A 25,848-nucleotide genomic window follows, 5' to 3' on the forward strand; every position below is an offset into this window, starting at 1 on the left:
TATTTAAAAATCATTCAGCAACTCAGCAAAGGATTTCTTTTTTTCTCTAAAGTAGAAGTTTCACTTCCTTGATTATTAAACACTAGCTGGTAAATTAGTGATTTCTTCTTTGATAAGCTTACTTAGAAGAGGAAAAAATACAAGAATGTCACAACTGACTTCTGGCAGTTAGAAAGAGAAAATTGAATCATAAGACTTTTTCACATCTGAATCAATCATTTTAAAATACCATGACTTAGACTGTTATTACACCAGAATATTATCAATCATATAATCCTGCATACAAACTTAGAGATTTTGTCCCAACAAGAACAGTGGAATAGCCCTCTGCATGTGGACAAAATTGTACTGAAATCAAGAAGGCTGTCCCAGGGTTTCATCTGAGAGTTGGCCCTAAGTCCTCAGTTACACCAGCTCTGGCTCTCTACTGCCTTCCACACCTTTTCCTCATTTCCACCTGTGAAAACTAGACATAAGCATTACCTGTCACTGTGGCTGCATTTCTAATCCTGATGGGGTAGCAGTTGCCACTCCCCTTGCAAAGGCAACAATTATACCAGAAAACATGACTACGATAGCAACCTGGTCATGCTAGGTGAAGCCTAACTCTAGAACAAACTCATCACACTCCACAGTATTTGACACACTCAACTCTAGTTCCTGAAGCCCACAATAACAAGATAAAAACCACACTACCAAAAGGAGGTGCTTGTCTTTGAAACCTTAATTCTGCAAACATTTACTCTTCATGGCAGTCATGTTAAGCACAAAGACTACTATGGGATCAAGCAGACACATTAACTGTGGGAGTACCTGTATCTGAGTCTCCTGTCAGCCCAACAACAACATTTAACAGGATTCTTCCCCATCCACTCTCCCTAACTGCAAGAAATGTCATTTTATAAAGTATTTGTGAAAATTTAGTTCTTGGGATATATATACTTACACATCAATACTACTAAAACATTGCACATATACCCACGAGTTTATAGTAATTTAGGGAAAAATCTTGATCTTGCCAGTAAATTTTAAAGAAAAAAACCAAACCCCAAAATCTTTTAAAGTTGTCTTTCTGGAGGTTTTGAAGAGATTGAAATAGCACTGCAAAGCAGCTTGAATGAGTAACAGAAAGTATAAACTTAAAATGTTTACACTGGGCATACACATGCTGGAGAATATCCTTATTTACTTGATGATATGCTCACTCCTCCCCCTCCTCCCCAGTTCAAAAGAGCGGGTGAGAAAAATTGTGTACACTAATGTCTTTTGTGGTAACCTAGTAACCTTCTTTTTCTCCACAAGCTCTTCCTTCATACCACACTCTTCCATATTGCTAGCCCTCCAGAGTAATTGCCATATGTCTTTATATGGTTTTGTTTTCCTACCCAATGCAGAGGAGTTGGGGTTATTTTCAATCTTCGTAAGCTTGTAAACAGGATCAAACAGGAACCCGGTCATCAGCAAGAGGAAGGCTAGAAAAATAAAAGCAAATGCATATCAACAATTTTATTTTAAAAAGAAAATACATCCAAAACATGAAACAAAAGCCTGGGCTCTGCTAGACATCCCCCTCCCCATTCCTTTTTGTTTAGTTCATGAACTCTTTTTTGCAGAACAGAGACTGGTGTAAATTAAAGTGTGACCCAAAATATATCACATGGAAAAGCTGCCATAGAAATATGTAATAGCAAAAAAAAAAAAGAAAGAAAATAAAAGTAGACATTATTAGAACTAAAGTGGCACTTCTTATCATGATAAATCAATACAAAGATTGAACTAGGAGAAAGATATGACTATATATTCCTGTTTCTCTTGAGTGTTTAAACAACTAACCTACACTCACCAATTCTGTTTTTATATCCCCAGCCTAACACGCTTGCATGATTAGCCTGTTTAGCATGGTTAGCAGTGCGAGTATGGCACTGGGAGCAAGAAGTCCTCTGCATTTGCCTCTGCTCTCAGCTGTCACTGTGTGAGTAGGAGGGTTACTCACACATTTACTCCACAACTTAGACCCCTGCCTCAGGGTTCTCTGAGCTGCACCTGAGCTTCCTGCATGGGTGACAGAGCAGCATCTCCCCCAGGTATGACAAAGCCCAGGACTTCAATGACTAACATTAGATGGCATGACTTCCCAAACCCCACCTCATCCTCCACGGTTCAGGACTGGGATGCACCCCAGATCCCTCTGGGCACCTATTACAGTTCTGACTGCTGCTGTTTTATCCCCAAGCCATCAGCATAGAGGGGAAAAGTGTTTTGTGGCATGAGGTGTACAAGTGTGGAACGCACAAGGTAGGAGCTGGGACCCCTTCTGCAGAGGCATGGAAGAGCACAACTGGGCTGTTTGACCCACGTGGCCCTGCCTAGCCATAGGCTCCCCCTGCCATTACTAGATTTGTGCCCCAGTTTACATGGTTGCAAAACTGGACAAGTAAGTTTTTATGCGACTCAAGTGTACATCAAAGCAGGGATTTGGAAACAAACCAACCTCTAGTACTACTGTTATTTAGCTGGATCACACAGACACAGTTGCATAAGCAAGTCTGAGACCATACTTGTGACATGACACACTGAGTTCACACAAGCCAAAGTCCACACCATCTCAGGTGTGAAATGGCTGTCCTCTCAGTCAGGTTTTGCATCCCTATGCTGCGTTACAATCTATTAATATCAATCTAGTCTAACCAAAACAAATAATTTATAATACGAAACGTATGTATGAATAAAAATAAATAAGATTTTTTTTTTTATTTTTAAACTACAAAACAAACACCCAAATTCTGAAATCAGTAACCTCAATATATAAAACCAGGCACTTTCTCTACTGGTTTAACTCGATGGAATTACTTTGCCAGTCCTACAGCTCAGAGCACTCTGAAAAGTGGCAGCACATAAGACCACCACCAAGATCAGGATGCTGCATGAGGTTTCAAAAGACAACCATCCCTGGTTCATACTGAGCTCTGCACGCAGGCAAACTTTGTGAAGATAAATCTCAATTTCCTATGTTATTTTTGAGCAATCAAATGAGGAAACAGAAATGTGTCCTCTATATTTTGTATAGAAATTTCCTCAAACAGAATTTCTGTTCTTAGAAAGATGAGTATCTCTGTGAACTTTTCAAATAAATCTGTGTTGAAGAAGGGGGGGAAAAGTCAGTCTTCAGTGCAGATAAGTCATCAAAATTTCCTTTTACAAAGAAAGGTCAAGATCTGCAAGACCTATCAGACTACCTGGTTACCAGCATCTCAAAGAAACAGAAAATATAAATTGCTTAATGCTTGTTACTTGGTTATCTTATTAAACATTCATCAACTAATTAGCATAATATAAAATTTGTCCGTTATCTTCCTTCCCTAACCAACACATTATTAATACAGCAGACATGCACCAGGAGCTGAGGAAAGAACAAGCCCCACTCAATTCGCTCCCACTTAGGATGAGATCCTGGGACAATGAAGACAGGTCACAGGACAATCAGACCTGTAACATTTGTTCACAGTAAACAAATATTCCCCACCATGTTTTTGTCTTTCCCAGCAACCTGGAATCAAGGCGTGGTGCTACTCCCTGTCCTCTTCATATAAGCAGAATACAAGGAAAAAGTAATACTCATTTTGCTCATTCTTGTTTGCTGCTACAAACTTTGATCAGCGATACTTGCTCATCCTTGTCTCTGACCTATGTTCTCCCTTAACCAACTACTCTTTACAAACCTTTGATTTCCCATAAACCTTCTAGATTTGTGAAGAAGCCTTGCTTTTTATTTCTCTGTACTTAGCACAGTATCTTCCACAACCAGACCTGGACAGCTGCAGGTACAGATACAACAAAAAATATGTACTAATGACAACAGTAGCTGTACTCATAATAATATCCTGAGCTAGAATCTCAGCTGGATCCAGGTTAGTTTACAACAGTATGGCCCCCAGTTTATTCCCACACAATAGACTTAAGCTTTTTCTACTTGTTAATTTTATCTACATAAAACTTTCTAGTTGTTGTCAAACAGCATATTTCAAAAGGGTTGTTTTATGACTGTTAGAAAAGAAAAAAGCAGAATTGAGGCTAACACCTAGCTGTGAGCTTTGACATGCAGAGGAAGATTTTCTTTCAGGAGCAGAGCTGGAGACACCTGTATGGGAAAAGACCCTTTGGAAAAATCAGATCTATTTGGAATAAGCCAAGAATTAATTTGTTGAAGTAAAAATAAAAATGTGTTTGTAAAGGTAAAATACCACCTAATTACAACTGTTTATTAACGAGAGGATGAGACAATCCCCAAACATTAATAGAGACTTCAGAAATTGTGGTTCTTGGCTATGGTCTTGAGTGACAGAACCAGCAAAAAAAGGACCTGTTGCCATGTGAAGAAACCTAGATCCTACTCTGCAATTAAATTCATTTTCATCTTAACTATGGTTTCCATAGGATGTATCTAACAAAATTTATACTTTTAGCTATTTCTTTGACTTTCTATTTCCATAACATGTCCTACAATGTTTTTGTTTCTACAGCAACATGGTTTGGGGACCATTATTTGGGAGGACTGCAAGGGCAGAATTCCAGAAGCAGGCAAGAGCTCTGCGCACAGGAGTTAAAAGCATGGAAAAGCACAAACAGGAAACTGAAGAAACCCCTTCCAAAACCTGTCCAAATACGAGAGAAAATTTTAGGTATGAGTAAGTCTCAAACTGTGGGCGCACATTCTTATGAAGACTTTTACAACATTATTATAGAGAGTAATACATCATCTACTGTATAATATGTGCTATAGTAAGTTTTATGTATTGTATTATATTTTACTAAAGTGGTTTTTTTTTTGAACATTCCCTGAATTTTAATAGTGGTAAAAACAGATCAACAACCTTCAAGACAGAAGTCCTACCTCTGACAACCACCTCCACATCATCATCCCCAGACAACCCTGCCTCAAAGAGGCTTCCAGTGATGCAATCTGCAAGTTCCTTTGTCCTGTTCAACCCTTTGCCTCTTTACTGAGGCCACCAGAAAGACATCACTTGGTGACAAACATTGTGGTGGCTTTTCTGTGATGCTGACATTAGCTTGCGATAGGTTTTTTTTAAGAAGCAAACAGAACACAGCCCCAAAGTTACTCTGATCAGCCTTTCCAGAATAACAGCAAGACTTTCTGAAGGCACAAAGGAGAAGGGTGGGCAGAGACCAGCCTCCATCTTTTGAAGGTGGGCAGTCCCATGGTGGCAGTGGGTAGGATCTCATCTCACCTAACCAGACTGGGTATGCAGATAAGGCTAACATAGCCTTTGCTAAGTAAAATACTGCCATCACAAACATCTGCTGCATCTTTCTCATTGATTAAGAAAAAAAAAAAAACAAAAAACAAACGCCCAGTCGACCATACAGTGTGCATAAAAAACCAACCATTTACAGTCACCATGACTCACATTTCACCTGTGGGGTGGTTAAAGCTGCTTCCAGTTATGCACGGTGCAGTGCACTATAGAGAGCAAAATAAGGTTTTCTGCATATACTTTCATTTTCACAAGAACTTCCTGAGGCTTACGGCTGTTAGTTTTTAACTCTTCAAGTCTTAAGTCTGCCCATTAGGGTTGAGGTGAATTAGTGGAACAGCATAAAGAAAACTCTGTTGCTACATTTTCTGCAGATAAGGTCTTCAGTGTCTTGGGGTATAATCTGGCAAATTTTTATCTGCTCTTAAAAAATTGAATGCATATAAGAAAAAAGCATAACTGTTTTTGAAAACCTGTTGTCTTCAGAAAACACCCTACCTCCTACTTTCAGACTATGAGTTCTCATTTCACAAGCCAAAATCCAATGCGTGTATGGGCCTTTCAGAACGTTGCTTTTGACGGCATGAACTAGGAAGAATCACAGGCTGGCTCTAGTTGTTTTTCCCACTCCAAACCAGTCAAAACTAGTCTAAACAGAGTAGGCCTGGTGGTTGGCTTCAGGTTGGGGTTTTTTTTGTTGTTGTTGGTTTTAAAGTCATTTTTCTGCTAGAAAAATACCAGCCAGCTTGTGCAAGATTACCTCCTCAGTATTTACCTGTTCATGTGGCTGAGCAATAAGAGAGAAGTCAGGAAGGGGTGGTGGTGGTTTTTTTTTTTCTTCACTTTTTTTTTTTTTAATCTATTTGCCTACCAGAGTCATTTATCCCCTATTAGATAAAGTATAATAGACTATACCGAAAGGGTCACTGGCCTTCCATTTAATGATATTGCCAGCACCAATCTACATTTTCCCGACAGTGTCCCTCAACACAGAATAAATGGCTGATCTCTTCACAATAACAGCTGATTTCTATTTATTAAGCTAAAAAGGTCACCATTTTCTACGGCTGGGCCGCCCTGCACTATTGATAATTTTATGCATAAACAAATGGCAAATTTGTGCCACATAAATATGCATTAGCAATTACTTTTTCCTCGGGCAATGCTCGCCGCATGCAAATGTGTCCCTCGCAGGGCCTGGTGGCTTTTGTTTTAGCTCTTGAACAGCTAAACAAAAGAGCACAATAAACAGTTTGAAAATTGCCAATCAATAGAAAATGCAAATGCAAAGGTAAATGGCAAGAAACTTGCCCAAACAAATAAAATCAAACCAAAAAAGCAAAACAAAAATCATGCAAGGAAATAAATAAATGGAAAGGACTATCTCTTCCCTCCCCACACTTGTATCTTCAACTCTGGTTTTATTTCTTTTCAGTAGAGAGATGGCTAAGGTACTCTTTGCACAGCAACAGTGGAACTGGTACTAATAGGGACCCCAGACGGGAGCACCCAGAACGTACGCACAGGTTGAGTACACATTAACCGGGACCCACACCTGCATAGAAAGGAAGGAGGCAAAAAAAAAGGATGTCTGAGGAAATTCATAGCGGCCCCTTGGTTTAGCTTTCTGTAATTGCACATTTCTGTCAAAGATTTTTAAAGAAAAGCTATATGTGAAGGAATCACTGAAAAAAGCTTAAACATCTTCTGTAAACATTGATTTAGGATTTTATTACTGGAAGTACCCAGAAAATACCAACTTATTGTGCCGACGTACAGATGTCTGTAGTAACGGCCTAATGAATGTTGTCACTTGAGAAAGTTGAACTACATATAATTTCCTTTACCCCAAGGATAGAAAGCTTGATTTTCCCTTGTCTTATCCTTGGACTACTCATTTCCGACAGCAAGCCATAGTTGTATATAAGATGCAGGATAATAGAAAAAATCAGACCTAGACACTAAATTGGTATGAACATGGAAACCAAAACTGACAATTTTAGGAGAAATGATGATTGCTTTGAATTTTCCCCTTCAACAGAGGAGCTTCAGTACTGTAGAGAACCGAGTGTGACACGTACCATTATTACTATCGTTTGTAGGCAGGCTATTACTTGTGGACAAAGAATCCAGTTCAGTAATGCAGTAACAACACATTGTGCAAACACATGCGAAGGCCAGCTGTATGACCCATTCAAGCAACCAGCTTTCTTTTCACATAACTTTGAGGCAGTAACTCTGTTTTCATGACCAGGATTGGGAAATGGAAAGGCATGAAATATAGCCAGCAGAGTAAGTTGCACCTCATTCTACAAATCTTTATGAAAAAGCCAAACTTAAAACATGTGGGCTTATCTTTTGTTTAAAAAAATTATTATTTCAACAGAAATTGAACAGATTAATCATGTGCTTCAAGTGTTTCCCGGATAGGGGACATAATACAGCAGGTAACCCACATACATACTTTTCTATGATGTTAGTGTCCAAGATTTTAACAAATGGGAATGTTCTTGTCAATGTAAACATTCAGCAGTGATCCTATGTTTTTCCCACCCAATCAGCTGTCACAGAATGAAAATTTCACAGAATCTATTTCCATGAATTATACTAAAAATCAACAAGCTGATAAATATATTTTTTGCCAATTAATTCAGTTAATTTCTTGCCTTTCCATTTCCCTGATTTTGGATGGTTGTATAACACCACTTTACACTAGGACTTTTGATTCTGATAGAAACCAATACAAATGTTAACAACTACAGTGCCAGTGGCAATTAGTTTTAACCATTCTCATCGTAAGAGCAGTCTTACACACAGTCCAGTATGGGAGAAGCTACCTCAAGCACAGGACAAGATATGCATTCACAAAGCAAAAGTCTTTATTTTAGGCTTTTAGCCAAGAGCACTCCCACACCAGTAACACACTTCAGCCACAAATCCACAACTTTCAATTTCCCTAAATGACAATAAGATGATCAATACAACATGGTAAATGTGAGATATATAGAACTCCCCCTTTGCCATCAACCTTTCTCTGCTGTGCTTTTTCCATCATCATACACAAAAAAAAATAGATATTGATAGCATCTCCCATTTTGTATAAGTCAAGGCACATCCAACAATTGCATATGTGTAAGAGAGCATCCTCAGCTAAGACACACTGCCTTCTGCAACCGGCCTTGGAGCTGCTGGGCAGCTGCTACTCAAACATGCCCATGCAGTCAAGGGGTATCCACCTGATAGCATACACGCTGCAAATCCCAAAGAGTTCAGAAATGACATATCACAGAAATTTGCATACCATTTTGTTAAGTTAAGTGTGATTGAAAGACCCATGATTATACACAAAGTTCTCCTAAGGTCGACAACAGAGTAAAAAAAGGCATGAGCAGGTATGCTAAAGCAAGATCAAATAAATTGTTTAAATGTCACTGCAAAGGTAGTTCTCACGCGTGTCTCTGTGGCCAGTCTACTGCCATTAACATAGTTAGAAAGTCTGTAATAGGAAGAAAATTATTACTACATAAAATATTCCTGCAAAGAGACACTGCTGCAGAATTGAAATGAAAAGATGTAGCTCAATCTGTTACTGCCCATCCCACATGTGTGAATGTGATGAACAGCGGAGAATGAAATGACTGTTAAATCTCTGTTAACAAGTGTATTTTAAATAGTATACATGGATCTTTCTGTATTGGTACCATGTCTTTTAACAAAATTTGATAGGGTTATTCATGTTAATCCCCTAAACTAGCACTAGCACTATCAAAACAAAACCTCCAAAGAAGATACCAAGAGATAACCATTTTCTACAACAGTGGGCAGAGTTGTTTTTGTGAGAAGTATGGAGCTCAAGAGGATGAGATAGGAAAAGAGTAAACTATTTTGTCAAATTCAAGCCTTCTTTCTCTCTCCCAATGAGCTCGGCTTCTACTCTTCTAACCCCCATTTTCAATGAAAGTTATTGTCACTAATAGTTCAAAGAAATCTTTTTCTTTAAAAAAAAAAAAAAAAAGAGAAGTGAGCACTCACACAACTGCAGTCTTCATAGACGTATGCTTTTAATATCAGAGATTTCATTTTTCTTTCTGCTTTGTTTACAGCTTTCCTGGAAAGCTTTAAAGCTAAAACTTCCTGATAAAAGTATCTTATTTCTTACATGATTCCAAATAAAAGAGTAAGTTTAAGATCTCTAATACTGAAGAGATCTGTCATTGATAGTGTCTAAATACTTTATGAATATGTTTTTATATGCTATACACTTGAAAAAAGCTAGCTAGATGACAATACAGATGCTGGACATCTGTATGATGGGCTTTTAGAATGATTTAGTTATATGCCAATTGTTTCCTTGATGCTATAGATAACTTGTTATGAGATTACACATGTGCACACACACACTAACCTATGAGGACACTCAAACCAGACTAATTTCAGGCATTACAGATTAATCCCACCTTCCCACTCCCTGACTAAGTATTAACACTTCAAGCTATGTTCTTCTAATACAGCCACACCGCCTCCTCTGTGATTCTCCATTCTTCTCCCTTCACTTGATTGCTTCCAGTTGTTTTGAACTGGGAAACATAAAAAACTGTCAGCAAGAATTCAGCATGAATTAGTATCATAAAAATAGTGTTTTTCTTAATTAAAGAAAATACAATGTTTTTGTTCTCCCCATCTCCTCCTTCCTCTCCCATCCCCACCCCAACAGTAACCAAAACATGCCTCTGCAATCAATCTAGCATCTGAAAAGCAAGATGGATTTCTTCTCTTTCTTGCTTTTCACTACCAGTAATAACTCCATGATTAAGACTCAGCTGACAGTTCTCATGCCACAGAAGCTGAAAAAAATCCAGCTCCCTCCTCCAGTAGCTGAATTGGTCCTGGAGTATGGGGTGGGGGGGGAATAGGGGGAGACTTCCATCAGTCAGATAAATATATATGATCTGAAGACATCCACAGTAAGCAATGCTCCCTGCTCAAAGCTACAAAAGCACCCCACCCGGGCAACTACAGACTCTCAGCAGATAACAGATTTAAGTATTCCACTCAAAATAGTAAGAAAAAATTCTGAAGGTTTCCATATGAACCCAGCAGAATTGACCAAATGTATCCATCTGTTCGCTTTCATATAAGCAATATGTATGCTGCCAGTATTGGACCTCTTCTAGGGCAGGGCCCTGGGACTTAAATTACATCTGCCACTTCCCTGGTTTACAGCAGCCTCATCAGCAAAGCATGATTTTTTTTTTTTTTTAAAGCCTCAAAATAGCATCCTGAGGAAACACACAAGAAAATGACTATTTCTACATTTCCTCCCTTTTCTACCTGATGACTTTGCCTCAGTACCTAATATTAATATCAAATGTGATGTTCTGAGCTGAGAAACATGGAAGCACTTCAAGAAAGCCTTTTAGTGTCTCATTTCCATCTCCTTAGCTCAGAAGGGACTATTTCATAAGCAGATTTGAACACCTTGAAGCAACTCATGATGAGAGTATCCAGAATCGAATTAGTTAACCTCGCCTCTATTAAAACTGGCAAAGCAGCAAATCCTCATCCCTCCTCGCAGTATGTAATCACCAATACAACAGGCTGACTAGAACCTCCAAATACAGCTGCACCCTACATACCCCAAACTTGAATTATAACAGTTTACTATAGATTATTTTTGTAAATTGATATTGCTGATAATGTTGCTTATTTCAGCTATGACATTTTTTCCAGATGCAACCATGAAAGTCTGCTTTCTTGAATGCAAAGCAGTGTATTTTTTACTTTAGCAACTGCAGTACATGCAACCAGTCAGCACAAGCAACCCCACAGTTAAAGGCAAAGTTAAATTTTGAGTAATTCTCTAAATCTCTGCACTAGTCCTGTTCAGAGAACAGAATTCTCACCAACCTACACTGTAAAGCCTCTGTTACGCAGTTTGCATTTCTCCCCAAATATCTTCTGTAGGTATCATCAGTAAGCACACAATGACCGGTCGAACCTTTACCACCACTTCACCAGAAATGCCACACTCTTAATTGTGGTTGGCCTAATATAATATATAAGAAAATAAATGCAGCAGCCAATACCACCAAAACAGTGAGTATAAAAATTGAAAAACTGAACTGCTGTGGCTAAATGCATTACCATTCACAACTTGAGCCACATGTCTTTTCTGAGGTCACCCTGGCTGTCAAGTGACATAGCTTAAACCATTCTTGGATGACCCTGAAATGTGTCTGAGAGAACGTGACTCTTGTGGTTGGTAGCAAAGGGCAAGTCACCTGAACACTGTCCAAGTCTGGGAAAGACGGAGCTCTCAATTTGCATGTATGCAGAAGAGACCTGCTGAAAATCAGTATAACAGACTGAATGGCATGGTACGCTAAGCATGCTCCATCCTACACAGCTCCTCTTATGCCAACCTGTTCACCCCAAAGGCTTCACAAGCCTCTCCCTCCAGCAGCTCTTCCAAGTCATCAGAAAGCTCCCAGGTGTTACGCTGGAAAGCACTACAAAGTGAGAGGGAAAGGGCAGTAGAGCTCTACAGGATAATATTCTTATTTTTCAGATTTACATTATAAAAATCCTCTGGTTAAAAAAGGATGAATAAAAGTGAGCATTCAACAAAATACTAAATTACAAAATACTATACTTATGATTGTACAACCATTCCCAATTTAGCCATTGAAATCACGAGCTAAGATTCAGTCTTTGTGCATACGCATTGCAAGACTCTTTAATTACATGATCACATTCTAATTTTTTCTAGAAGGATATCACCCAAGAAGAGCCAACTCTGGGAATGAACATGACTTGCATACTTAAAGACAAAGCTGGACCACTAACTCATTCAGTTTAGGCACTGGAACATGAGAATTGAAGGTGGTAGAGATTTGCAAGCCAAAAGGAGGACAGTTTTGCAGGAATCCAAAATCTTTGCAGGAAGCCCTTAGTCATACATGCCCCACTTTCTGAGCTGGTACACCTGAACATACACTTGTGGATGCCATATTTTGCAGTCAACTGATGCTATATTTTAAAGATACAAACAGTTATAATAAAGTGAAAACACTTTGAAAAGTCAGATCTGACCCAGATGTATTTAGAAGCCTATCACAGCAGTTAGCTTCCCTATACATTGAATGGAGGCAGAGGGGTACCTCTGAAGACTTGCAGGGAGAAGTCTAGTCCAACAAAACTCTGCACTTCCCTCTCTCCACTGACTGAACAGAAGCCTTCAAAGAGGATCGTTTCTGCTTAAGCCAGATACCTTCAGTTATCATCATGGGAAGCCAACAGAAAAGGCTAAGTGCCTGTATCTACCTGGGATCAACCACTCCACTGAAAGCCCAGTGCCTCTACTAGCCTACCACCAGGCCAGCTTGGTGCCTGGCTTGCCATATGGCTCTCGCCTCCTGGATGCACAGTAGCTTCACTTTGGAAGAAGGGTAGAAAACTCTTTTCCTCAGGGTTCCCCCTAAGCCAGGTGGCAAGGGCACTTCTCTTGAGGTATGTGGGTTCAAACACTTTCAGGTGGTGCAGAAACCCCCCAGACAAATACATATACAGAATTAGGCAGACTTAAATGAACTGGATTGCTGCCGGGATTTAGGTCGACTGGCTACATAGGTAGGATTTGAATGAATTGGGCTGTTTTCTTCCCCTTCAAAACCTTTTTCCCCCATCTGTAAAATGGATACAGTACCAAAAAGATGTATGTTGTGAGAATCAATTAACATCTTTACAATATACAGGTAACAGTGATAAACATCACGGATAAGTCTATAGGAAGTTACTAATTTTCATGTATTTATTATACCAATAACAGTATGGAATTGCTGTTTTTAAGATGAGGTTTGAATGTATGCAGAATGTGCCTGCCACAGGGCCACACCAACAATAAGGATTAAAAAAATAATATTGAATATCTTCCATTCTGTCAGCACCATCATTTCAGTGGTCTGATATGTGATCATGTAATTAAAGACTGTATCATAATGCATATGCACAAACGGGCTGAATTAAGGTTGTGCAGGCAAATCTAATTCTGGCATTTCCTATGCTTTGAGTGCCTGACTTCACAATCTTAGCATTCATTTAACAAACAGTTTCTGTATGTAATACCATACATTATATACACGTCAGTAACATCTTCCATATTGCTGCATATTCTGATTCTGTAAGGTATGTTTACATACATATGAACATACACATACTGCAAAAGCAGAAGAATACACAGTCATATTCTGGCCATTGCCCTTTTCCCCTTCTGCAGCATATTCTCACCATTATATTTACCACCATCAAGAATAAGCTTCTCATGGGTGCCAGAAGTTAAAATATTCTTTTACCTTTTACTTTTAAGTACACGGAATATGTGTCAACACTTCCAGCTTCTTACCCACTGCTAAAAAACATTTTAAATAGCATCTACTGTGTATGAGCCTTTTGTGGATCAGAGCACACATACACAAATATGTGGAGCTCTCACCCTGGGTCCTGAACAGAGGCTCCCCTGTTAAGAAGAGCCTGAAGAGATGACCACTCCTTGGCATTTTAAGGAGGTAGGATTAGAGCAGATGTTGCTTTTGGCTCTGTGCTACACACAGCTCTTCAGCCTGCTGTGGGTGCCCAAGACAACTTTGGCTTCTAGGGCTGGAGAAAGGACTGCTCTCCATTGGTGCCAGAGAGGTAGACGAACGGCTTGACCAACTTCCCTCCTAACTCACTGGCATAACTCTCATTGATTTAACCATGAGTATGACCAAATTCTCCCTTTTTATGTGTTGTACTTCAGTTTGGTTTATCCTTGGGAAAATACACTTTTTTCTCCCCCTCTTCTAATTTCAGTATTTTTTTCTACTTACTGAGTAGAACTTTCATCCCAGCCCTTAAAGAACCGGCAGAAAGAGCTCTATTAAGACACTTTGCTCTGCTTTCTTGCTCCAACACTGACTGTTTTGTCCGCCAAGCTCTGGTCAGACACTAGTGCTTACTTACCCAGTTACTGGATTTTCCAGCCTGCCATTGTACACCCTCCCAGTTCTCACAGTATCAATTCTAACTGGGATCCTTGTGACACAGGTATTTTTGCCAGCTAAGCCCAGCCAGAAGATGTGTCAACTCAGTGCATACGCATTATTTATGCTCCAATCGCGGTCTATTGCTTTACAACATTATCATTCACCAATACCTTAAATACATCTTTCAAAACAAAAAGCTTCACACAACCAACCTTAAATACTAACTACACACTATGTTGCAATATACATGCACTGGTCTACAGCTCTCAACCAGAAGTTCAGACACTTTTGCTACAGCCATATGTGATAAAATGCATCGTTTGGTCAGGTTTTAGCATACATGCTCTGGTGTACAATAAATACTGCACTCTTAGACCTCATGAGGCAGGTGAGCATGCCCTCACCGTGAGAAAAATCACCCTGGTTTGTACTAATGATAGTCAGAGTGAACTCCAGGACTGAAATAACGGGAATTTCTTCTTGCACAGTTTCATAAAACAATGCTGAGCACTCACAGACACTAAAACCACCTTGAATCTGAGCTTCCAAAGAGGCAGTTTGCAGTCTCACACAGTTAACAGTCTAGATCCTTTCCTCCTCCTCACACCAGTTTTCTCTCTCAATTTCATAGAATACAACCTACAGTTGTCCTAGAATTTCAGAAAGTGATAATTTTCTGTAGAGGTAGTTTATCTGACACTGGGCCTATAGCACAGGAGGGCACTTGTAGCTTCTAATCATCCTCTCCATCTGTTCACCATAAGCAATGTTGATCTTCAAATTACACAACCTACACAATCCTGAAAGAGTCTTTTACTTTCCGGTAGGACAATCTGCTCCTTCCCTTTCCCTGTTTATTGCAATCTGCAGGATCCTTGCACTGCCACACATACGGAGAATGAGAACATATCAATCCACCCTAAATGACCTCAAAAGGCTGTATCAGTTAACCAAAATAGGCAGAAACTGCAGCTTTCCAGTAGACTTTCCCCCCCTTGAAGTTATTTGTAAATCTCTCTTCGCAGCACAGACCTTGCAGTAAGACTCTGATTATAAATGTATGTGGTCCCAAACAATGCCAAAATTATTAGGTGTCAGTGTCACTGTGAGGCCCAAAATAACTGTTCCCTGCAGCCTGCCCTGAGCCATTCTGGCCAATGCAGCCCAGTCCTGCTTCAGGCATGCAGCCTTGGAGCTGGCTCAGCTCAGCATCACACCACCCACACCTCTCCCCATGCTCTGCACAGTGTCACCCCTCCTGCCCATCCATGCTGTTGTGGACAAGCCAGCCGGCAGCACTTCCCTCTGCCCAGGAAATGACTGTTTCAAAGCAGAAATGTGATGGGTAGGGTTTCCAGGAGAGAAAACGGGCAACCGTGATGAGGAAGGAGAGAACTCAGATGTTCCAATGCCTGACCATGGGTGCTCCCACAAGCTCAGATCAAATGGGAAGCAGTTAACACAGAGAAGAGGAAGAGAGGAAACAGCTACCCAGCTCTCCAAAACCTCAAATAACCCTTTTGTCTGAAAGATTTGGTAGTAATAGAGCACCATGGGATATTTTCCTGTAGTAGAAATACGGTTTGTGCTGTTCCATCACTATATGGCTGCTGCCCATCACACCCCTCCTGCTAGCAAAAATTGAAAGCTGACCCATAAAGGACAGCTGAAATACTAGTTTCTTGTCTGAAACACTGTCACCACAGCATCTGGTTTCCATACTACATCACACACCTTGTCATGGCTTCAAGGCAGTGACCCCCAACCAGGAAGCTGAAAGCCAGATGTCATTGGTGAAACCTGAGATCACCCACAGCAACCATGCTTCACTGCCAGCAGTGGACCTTCTAGTCCACAGAGACAACAGTGCAAGATGCTGCTCACAGCATGCCACTTGCTTCGTATCGTTAGGTATGAGCCAGCAAAGGCAGGAGTCCATGGTGATAAGCGGCACAAAAACCTGCCAGAGATGTTTAAAAAAAAAAAAAAAAGAAACAAAACAAAACAACAAAAAACCCAAAAGCCACACAAACACCAAAACAGGTCCATCTGCCCTGTAGCCAAAAGATGCCCCACAACATGGAGCTCAACAACACAGGGTAAATTAGCTCAAGTAGGGACAGCCAGGCTATTAGTGATACTTAAGGGCAGATAGTATATGGCTAAGTTGCTGCCTTTACTTTAGCAGCTTTATCATCACACACCAATGGCTGATAATGCTGTACACACCACAAGACTGTTGATGATGTTAGCACACAAGCCATTGCATCTGCACTTCTCTTACAGCTCCACCTCCTAGACATCTGTGAATACATGAGAATTCAGCTTGCATTACATTTTTATTAGGTCTCTATCCCTCCTGTTTCTGGGGAAAGCTGGCATAAGCACTACTTCTGACTTAAGGCCTGAAGTAAAACAAAAACATCAGGATGTGCGCTTTTTTTTTTCCGTCTTAACATTTCTAAATCAATCTTAGAATTTTTTTAGGCTAGGCACTTTTTAAAAAAAATTCTGGCCTAGTATTACTAGAAAATGCCTCCAGGTATTTGAGACTTCACGCATAAACAACCAAGGATACCAGGCATGAATGCAAAGGGATGACTAGCAATATCTTACCCCCACATATGCCCCCAATCTGGCAAGCAGACCTGAAAATGTGGCAGTATGACTTTTCCACAGCTCTTGATACCATTTGTTAACCATACTACAACATACTATTTGTAGCTGCTTCTGCCTCACAAATGGAGTCTTTATACACAGATCCCTGCAAGAAACAAAACTTCCAAGACATACTTTGGTCTTGGGCAAATTTACTCCAGGCATCAGAAGCAGCATGTCCTTCTGACAGCAGGCAGAGGCAGGGAGCAAGCTGTACACTATGCTACAGCCCCCATGTTCAAAGTCTCTAATTCGATAAACATTGTGATGAGTAAGGACTTGATGTTTTCCTTTCAAAATGTTTGTCTGTATTGTTGTTACATATTAGCTCTGCTGGCTAACACGCCTGTGGGTCCTCATAGACTATAACTGAATTTAGTTTGCACCAGGTTTGCAAACAAGAAGCAACACAGAGCATACATTTCATTATTCTTTCCTTCATATACATAGATGTGCACGTACTTTATTTATATGATCAAAGGTTACTAAACCATTCCAGTAGCTGTACAAAGCACTTCCAAATCAAGCAATTCAGTATCAAGATTTTCACATTGTCAAAATAACTTTTCTTTTTTAATAGCAGGAGGTATAAAATTCAAAAAGGGTCAGGGTGGATTTAGTTTTCTGGGATATTAATTTTCAGAAGTAGCAAGCACTGACAGCTCCTGTTGTCTTGAAGGAGATATATGGGTACACCATGTTTGCAATCTTATCCTAAGCAGCAGTTTGTAACTGCTTGCCAGGTATCGATGAGCCTTAGCTATGAAGGAATAGGTTCCTGCACAGCAACCTTTTCAGTCTTTTTCCTAGAAAGAGCTGACTGCAATTTTAAGAAGAAACAGGACATTAGTAAATGTGCTCTGGGATGGAAATTATCTCCAAAAGACTAGTTGATATTTATGATTTTAAGTTTCAAGAGGCAACGTAACTTTCACAGTGCCTAGAAAAGGTAACTTAGGAGATGTCATCACCGTGATGGCTCACAAATCTTAACATTCCTTTACCTCCATTCTCAACAATCCTGCGGTGAACACACCAATATTTATGCATCCTACGGTCAGTAGAGCCAAGCAAATACTGTCCGCTGCCTTGTCAGTGACCATGTCTTCCTCCTGCTAGTTCCAAACACATCCCACTCTAAGACCAATACATTCAAATGAAGAAAACTTACAACCCTAGATGCAATACTTTCCACTGACTATGCCGCAGCACTCATAAGATTATCCTCTTCCAATATTCTTCATTATGCATAGAAACTCTTCCAAGCCTCATAAAAACATAGCCTACAAATATCCCTACACTGTTAGGTAGAGCCCAAGTTCCACTGCAAACGGCCATATCTTCTGCTCAGACTGCCAGCACACCCCCTTTTAACTGCACAAAGCAGCAGTAGAAAGAAGTAATCGGGCAAGAACCTGGAGGAGACAAATACTACTTTTCCACTAAGAGTGTGGGCATTGGGGAGTAAAATGCAAGATATAACCAGTAGCAAGATATGATACAAGCTCAGAAATAAGTTTAAGAAGCTTGAATGTTGTTGTAACAAGACAATGGAAGACACTCAGAATATCGTTAACTGTAGTGGGATGCCTCCATGTGCCAGGGATGCTGGTGGCAATATGATTAATATCCCAGGTACAAAAGAACAAGGAAGTGGGTTTCGGTGTGGTTTTTAACTCAAGACCCTGGGGGGAAGGAATTAGTTCAAGCCTGGAACAAGTCTCTAGAAATTAATGATAAATCAGACAGAGGGGTCAATGTACTGTAAGGGACACATCTAAAGCCATTATTTTATAACAGCTGATGGCAATAGCTGCTTGGGAGGGAAAAAATAAAATGCTGATTTTACAGATATTCAGGGGGTGGGAATTAACACTCTAGGGAAAAAGAGCAGAAAAGACGGCAGGATACAAAGGTCCACCAAGATTTATTGAAAACCAGAGGGGAAATGTAAGCTAAGGAAAATGAACATTCAGAGCACACAAAACAGACACTGCAAAGCACATTAATTAGAATACTAAAGTAGCCTCTATTAAAAAAAATTAAAAGGCAAAAAAAAGACAGCTCAGTAACAAAACCAAAAGCATCGCTACAGTCAAGAGTCAAGGTGCATAGAGCAAGAAGCCCTGTGATCCCAATCACAGTTCAGCCATACTGACTAGATATTCCCCCCTGCATTTTTCTGTTTCTGACTACCACTGGCTAGGTAATAGCAAGCTTAATACATCTAGATTTATGATTAAAGAGTACTTAGAAAAGATTGATTTGCGCTGCCCGACAGCAAACATGAATAGCCTGGAAAAAAGAAATAAAGGGTTAGAAATCACACAGACTTCACAAGACATGAAAAGGGACAAAAGTGCTGGCCTTAGTGGCTTTTATTTGAAAAATAAGTCTACCCCCCATACTTCAGATTACATACCCCTTTGTACCAGAGGCAGGATAATAAAATGCTGCATAGAGTGATATCAACATGAATCCTGCCCAAGAAGAAATTTGAACACAAACAAACTTTTTCATCCTTACGTATCTTGCATACTACACTCTTTAAATACATGCATCAAGCCTAAGAAAACTTATGCGGAGCAGGCTAAAACATGTTCATAGGGCACCATACACTATTATTTACTTGTCAAACACCACATCCACTCAAAAGGGGTTGGCTTTCAGACAAGTCAGATAATATTCAATGTCAGGATCTAATTCATAATAAATGGTATCTAAATGCAACAAGCCACTACACCACTAAGGATAAAAATCTCCTATTCAGTGCTAATCAAAATACATAAGTGTAAATCTTGACACCTGAAAGAGGGATTAATACATTCCCTGAATACAGGCTCAAGAGTACTGTCATTGCCAGTGTCAATATCCAAAATTTCTCCATTCCTCCTCACATGACGAGGGCTGTGACAACCATCCTGGGTGGACTGACATGCACTGACACACGCCAACCACAAATGAGAGAAAGATGTCAAGTATTTGCTACTAGCCAGCCGTCCACAAAAAATCTAGTTGCTCTGTTGACAGGAAGGGAAGGCTCAGCTGCTTGTTTACTGAGTGATCTTCAACTTCATTTTGAGAAAGCACCGAGTAATGCACAGCATGCTCAGAGCTCTGCAGTCCCCTACCTATCATGTGCTGCAACTATCCAGGACTTCATCCTAAGCAGCTGTCAACTCAACATTTTCAAGAGCAACAAATTCATTAAAATTGTATAATTATGGCTGAAACTTTCCAAGATATCTAGCACATTTAATCATACAGCTTGGATTCAAATTAACTACGTCTCAAATACTCCAACCAGTCTTAAAAATCCCAGACTATACATCTATATATTTGTCAAATGTCATAAATTATTCAGATTATTAAAAAGGTCTTGTCCTTAAATTACTCTTCTACTTTTAAAATTCAGCTCCCATAGTAACAAAACTTCAAGAAAAAAGAAATCAGAACAAAATTCAAATGAGTGTACACATGCTACAATACAGATCTTTCAAGAGAGATTAGATGTTAAAAAGTAAATAGTGTTGGGAACAAGTCATTGGTAAACTAAAGTAAAAATAAGCAAAAATCCCATTAAAACCCAGCAACATTCATAAGTATGTAGCAGCAGAAATACTACAGGCCACAAAGGGACATGATTTAAGGCACCAATTTCATTGGAGTTGGCCAAAAGCATGGAACAAACACAAGTCAGATGGTAGGAAAATACAAAAAAAGTTTACAACCGTTTCTTCAAAATTTGCATCCAAATTACAGCTTCCAAACAAATCTTCAATTCCTCACATCCTCTCTAATTCATAACATGGAAACTTCCTGCAGTACAAAAGCCTGTTTTGCCATCTTCCAAGCACTGGGCACTAAAATTTACTATTAGAAAAGCCGATGGTGGTTCTCATTATTTATTTGCTCTTAAACTCAAGTAGAAATCATTATGTAAAACTTCATATTTGGAAAGGATAAAAGATATCTGAAGCAAGTCAGGATAAAATAAACTGGTAGTTACCTGCAGCAGCTCAGGGATACATGAAACATTAGGATAAATACAAGAGATGGAGTTTAATGGGCAGAGGGAAGGTAAGACTGCCAAAGATAAGTGAAAAAAATTATCACACAGGGTTTACAGTTTCTCTCGTCAACATCAGTGTAGGGCATAGGATATGGACAGGAACAAAAAGAGGTTGCTACCCCTCAGATTCTGCCCTCTGCAATTCTACAACATAACCAAATTTTACCATTCCCTTCTCATTCCTGTTGTCACAATTAACAACATGCAAACTACACAGTTGACATCAGCCTGGTATCCCAGTGCTCCTTATGCAGCTTTTCCCCAGTGTAGAACTGGTTGCATTACTTTGTCCCTTTCCCTCCCTTTCTTCTGTAGGGAGCCTTCGTCTCAAACTAAATCTTAAATAGAAGCCACCAGTTTTTCATTGCAATCTGATTATCAATTTGCACCTCAGCAAAGGAAGGCTAGAACTCTATTGTTTTGTTAATTGTCAATTTGCATCTTTGAAAGGTGTTGTGTATTTTCTTCTCTTGGCAGGTTAGGACTAATTCTGTATGTTAACATATATGTGGGTGGTGCGGGTAAAAAAAAAAAACCACATTTGCTTTTAGAATGCATTTCATTTAAAATGTGCTGGTTTATTTTCTTTTGCTAAGTTGCTTAGTTTTCTTGGACAAATCTTGTTCAAAAGCTAGTAGGGACCTCCCTGCCTGACAAAGGGCTAAAAGGATAAAGCTCCTTTTCTGATAGGCATTTAAATAAACTTCTAAAGATTAACTGCAAAAAAAGGAAAAGTTGTAAATTAAAACCTAGTTATCTACTTTCCAGTTCCAAGCAACAACCAACAAAGGAGCTGGCGAACGTCTCCTTTCAAAGGTAGCTGGATAGTTGTAGACATCATCCTTATGTTGACTTCACTTAAGCGGGATACCATTTTTTAGAAATGGGTATGGTTTTCAAAAGTACATATATAAAAATGACACATGGTAAGTCAACCAACAGGCTCTAGAAAGCTCCGCAGACCCAGCTGGCTGCTTACTGGACTGATACAGACCTGGTTTCACCATTTAACTGCATAAACAGGTCTGAGAGTTGAAACAGCTTTGTATTCCCTTTGCTATTACTGCATACAGAAGCAACCATCCACCCATACATCTCCATCAGATTATTGCCTAAGCCCAGGCTACAAGCCTACCCATATCTGGACGATGCTCGCTCCTGCACCCATCACTCCACACTAGCACTCTGGGGTTCAGCGCAATCCTGTGAGTGCCAGTTTTCAGACTCGGCAACCACAAATCTTCTCCTGCATTTTATTCTTTTTATTCTCCTGCAAAGCCCCTTTCCTGCATTAAGGACATCAAATTGATTGGTTCATGAACACCATAATTATTAATTAATTTTCAAATGCAGAATGGTTGGAGAAGTGAGCTTTTCAAATTTTAAGTTGCAAATGAAGAGGTGGCAAAAGCCACTCCTAATGAGTAACAGGGCAAGCTTCACCTCAGTCACTAAGAATACATGTAAAACTGATACCTTGTGGTCCTACAAGTCACCATTCAAGGTAGAACTGTGTGGAAGAAATGTTTAAAATCCTCCAAGCTACAAAAACTAGGAAAAGCCTGAAAACACTGACCCACAAAAGTATTCTGAATAATGCTTAAGTGACAGCAGCAATAAGAAATTCCTGCTAAAATATCAGATAGCCACCAAGACAAACACTCTAGCTGAGACTAGTCTACCCAAATACAGAAAAATTAAATTCAATAACGACAGGAGGACCTAACAAGACAGAAAGCCTTAGTTTCAGATGAGTCCGTGTCTTATCTCCTTCACGTAAAGCTGGATGAAGGATGGGGAGTGAGAAGAGAATCAGAAAATTACATATTGTCGTTATATACGTGTCAATGATTCACTTAAGGTCATGTTATTTTCTTATGTTAGGATTCACCAGTGTTAATTTTATCCACCAGTACACGGTAAGGTTTTCAACTGGGGGTTAACAGAAAAAAACCAAGATACACCAACCCATTTTAAAATGAAGAATGAAATAAACTGAAAATCTTGACAACTGGATCTCTGACTGAGCCACAGATCTCACAGAGCTAGATCAAAAGGGAAGATTTCATGATATTTCTATTAGTCCTAGACAGATGAAGCCAAGCTTTGATGGTAGAAGTATCTCAAATAATAGGCTTCCATATAGTTTAACTCTACAAAGAACTGCAAGTCCAGACCAGCTTTGATGGCTTACAACCTGCAGAATCTGGACCTAAGTCAGTTGTGTCCTCACAACTTTAAGTCTGATTTCCAAAGAAATCTGGAAAGCAGGTTAAGAGGAACTGGAACCCTGAGCGTCTGTTAAAACTATATAAAGGAGCAGGAAAGTATTTTATATCCACATCGGAAAACATTCTTAGTTTTACAGACTTCTCCCAGTAAGCTGAGACTTGTTATAACGCCCACCAGCTATACATTTGTGAAGATCAAGGACATTTATACCTATCATACCAGAAGAAATATATGTGTCCAAAGAACCGGAAGAAAAATTGCCTCTGGCTTTGGGGCAGCCTCTGTAATCAAATCATCCTATTTTACATATAAAAGTATGCCCAAAAGTTAAAGGACTGTGTATGTTTGAGCACTGAAGAGCTGGCTGTGTGACCAAAACACTAAACTTGGTTCTGTTGAATTACAGGGGGGGGGAGGGGGGAATCAAAGTCTTATTATAATCTTAAGTAAATTATCAAAAACAATTCCTGTAACTGGGGTTGAAATATTACAAAAACTGACTCTCTCATGAAACTCCTAGACCTTCCTGTTTTCATGTGACGGGAATGACAAAAGCAGCTTCCTGTATAGTCTTTAGAGGAGGCCTGTGCTGAAGCCACAAAGATTAGATTTGGACCTGGACTCCACCACAGCATCAGGATTTGACTCACTTTCTTACTTTTTCAATTCCCGGTTGTAGAAAACTTAGAAAGCAGTGGAAGTATTGAAAGCCTTCTCTCAAACCTAAAACCAAAAAAGATAAATAAATATGTAATACAGGCCTTTAATAGATAAATCCAACAACACACGCAGATCCAAGCAAACCATCTAGACAAAAAGGCCTATTACAGAGTTAGCATCCTATTTTGACACTGAAGATTAGGAAGAAGAGACTTTTTTTTATTCAAACTGAGTCACCCATCCTTTCATGATAGACAAATAACATAGGATACATACCAAACAGTCTGAATTTATCCACAAACAAGCTTTATTACATAAGGCAGAACTGAGATTTGTTGAGGTTTTGATACTATGGACACAGATTAGGAGACCCAAAAGCTATTTTGTCAGATGTCCTCCTTGATGATAAAAATAAATCTTTTCCTGTTTGATGGTTGGATGATCAAGTATAGCTTTGCTTGGGTTTGACCTAAATTTCTCTTAATCTTATTAAAATATCAAAACTGATAAGACAGCGTTTCAGCAAGTTGACAAGTCTCACATACACACACTGAATTCTCTCACCTATTCTCTCCCTGGCAAAAAAAAAGAAATACTCCTCAACTAGAATCTAACGTTTCAGCTGGTGGCATTCCCTACTAGGGACAGTGCAGTAAAAACTGAATACTTCTTGCCAGTTGTGCATGTAGGGATCCTACAATCAGGATCTCATGTGCCACTACAATAGCTGAAGACGGACAATGCTCTAACACATATATACAAGAAACTGTACCTATTCACAAAGGTACAGCGGTCATCATTTTACAAGATGTGTCAAAAATTGTTCAAGTACACCACAGATCAATTCTGCACTTCTAGTAGGCCGTTTAAGTATCTGGGAACACATTTCCTAACTCAAAAGATTAAGTATGAACAAAAGATGCTAAAAAAATAAATCTAATCATGACCTGATAGGTACACTTTTCCCTTCAAACAAACAAAACCAAATAACTTTTTCAAACACCTCTTTCTCCCCCCCCCCCCCTCCTCCTAACTGCTCCAGGCTAATAGTTCAAGTGTATTTACTATCCTCTATGACTTACTTTATGCTCCACTCCAGTGGAAAGACCCTGCTGTGTTCTCCGCCCCCAAAGTAAGTGCCAGCAGACCTATTCTCCCGCAGCGCTTAACACCGCCCAGGAGACAACACATCAGTTGGGCACAACCTCTAGGAATCTGATTTGAACTAAGGCAAATGGGAACACCAGACTGGACCATCTATTGGAAAAGTCCTGGAAGTCCTCTGAAAGATGAAATCCTGATTTCCTCTTCAAAATCCAAGTAATAAATTTCTAACAATTTCACTACGTCAAGAATTTCACCAGACCAAAAACACATCCGATTTCCATTGTTATCCTTCAGAGACGCAGTAGGGCTTGACAATAATTCTCAAAGCACCAGAACAAAAGATTAAATGTGGTAAAGCCTGAGAATTTTTATGAGGAGTGTTTTTCAAAGTGTATCAGCATACTGACAGATCAGAGACAGGAGAACTCGACTCTGACCTCCACAGAGCATGAGCTCTCTGGAGCAGAAATTCCCTCTCTCACATGGACACTTCATACTACAGCAATACGCCAATCTTCCTGGCAGTGTAGTAACAACAATAAATAGGGAGTCAGGACTGAGCACTTCTGCCGAAGTATATTTGAGTCTAGTAAGGGGACAAAGATAGGAGAGGAAAACAGAAGAGCCACAGGATTTAAGATAAATACTCTGCTACCCTGTCTGCAGCCCTATTAACACTGCCCTGGCTTTAAATGGATGCAACTTTAATAAAGAAAAGTCACATTAATGCAAGGGCTCTATTCTAGCACTTCTCCTGGCCCAAGCCATCAGACTTATATCCTTCATGATGCTCAGTGGAATGAGACATTTTCAAGATCTG

The 25,848-nt window shown here is 39.6% G+C and overlaps 1 protein-coding gene across 2 annotated transcripts in view; it reads right to left on the reverse strand.

Moving 5' to 3' along the window:
- SOX5 (SRY-box transcription factor 5) overlaps positions 1 to 25,848 on the reverse strand; it is a 649,933-nt gene that overhangs the window by 487,814 nt on the left and 136,271 nt on the right. For both annotated transcript variants that reach the window (XM_052789110.1, XM_052789111.1), the window contains exon 2: positions 1,386 to 1,472. The gene's annotated coding sequence lies outside the window, so the exon portion shown is untranslated. The remainder of the gene's footprint in view (positions 1 to 1,385; positions 1,473 to 25,848) is intronic.

This window comes from Harpia harpyja, chromosome 6 (assembly GCF_026419915.1).
Source record: "Harpia harpyja isolate bHarHar1 chromosome 6, bHarHar1 primary haplotype, whole genome shotgun sequence".
NCBI classification, from domain to species: domain Eukaryota; kingdom Metazoa; phylum Chordata; class Aves; order Accipitriformes; family Accipitridae; genus Harpia; species Harpia harpyja.